Consider the following 1395-nt stretch of genomic DNA (forward strand, 5'->3'; position numbering starts at 1 on the left):
ACCCTACAACCTAAAAAAGATATAAAAACAAGTACAGACATGACTTAAAAAGGGACCAAACTTATATTATTAATACTAATGTGACAAATTACTATAACAGGTTAGGGTATGTGTCGTAATACACTTTATCATCATTGAATAATTGTGTCTGCCTTTAAGGTTTGAAGAATTTAAGAGATTCTGATGTATTAGACTTATAAAAGCTTAACTGTTTGCAATCTACTTTTAAATGCTTACAGGAGTCATATTGATTAAATCAGTAAGTTTAGATTTAGGAGGTTTATAAACAATGTCTAAGTGCTTAGGGAGATTTCCTTTGTTTGATGTGTAAGTGTGTCTTGCAGCTGTTTGCGTTATTTAAGAAAATCAAATATAATAAAAATTGTGATGTAAGCAAGTTAGCAAATGGTGTACAATGTTCAGGGAAATTTAATATATTTTATAAGTTAAGTGAAGATTAATCAAAGTACAGTGAATTTTAGATTCTAACACAAAATTATTAAATTTAAACTGAAATATGCTCATAAGTAGATATTAAAATTTAAGATATGAAGATCTTAAAGTTATAAGATTTATAACTAATAAATATTGAAATGAGACATATTATTTTCCATAGTATAGATTAATGCCCTCTTTACATTTTAAAATTTGTATTGACAAAGGGAAGCCTCTTCCCCAAATCCTCAAAACAAAGATACCCAATAAGGTTTTAGCCATTATATTTATCCACAAAGAAATCAAAGTATATTCTTGTGAGTAATTTACAAAAACTGAAACTTGTCTCTTGGGCATCTAGCAATTTTCAAAGCCACAAACCTGAATCAGTAACTTCATTTCTGGAAATTTATCTTAAGGATATAATACTAAAAAGAGGAAATGGTATTAATTACAGCATGACTTTTAATATTGAAAAACTTGTATAGAGAAATACTAGATTCCATTAAAATAATTATTTAGATCAGAGGTCAGCAAACTACTGTCCATGGGCCAAATCTGACTTATCTGTTTTTGTAAATAAAGTTTTATTGGAACACAGCTCCACTCATGAGTTTAGTATTGTCTCTGACAGCTTTTACACATTCCCACTCAGGGGTTTAGGCATTGTCTCTGTGTCTGACAGCTTTTATACTATAACTGCAAAGATTAGAAGTTATGACAGTGACCCTATGGCCAACAAAGAATAACATATTTGTTAACTGACCCTTTACTGAAAAAGTCTGAAGACCCCTGTGTTAGATGATATATCAACATGAAAAATACAGAATACAAAATTATTATCTATACTGGATTAATAACACAATTTACACATTTAAACAAAAACTAGAGGGAAAAAAGGGTAGAAATTAACAGCTGACCTGTTTGAAGAAAAATTACCAATAATCCCACTGCATTTTT

Source organism: Galeopterus variegatus, unplaced genomic scaffold (assembly GCF_000696425.1).
Source record: "Galeopterus variegatus unplaced genomic scaffold, G_variegatus-3.0.2 Scaffold7218, whole genome shotgun sequence".
Lineage (NCBI taxonomy): Eukaryota > Metazoa > Chordata > Mammalia > Dermoptera > Cynocephalidae > Galeopterus > Galeopterus variegatus.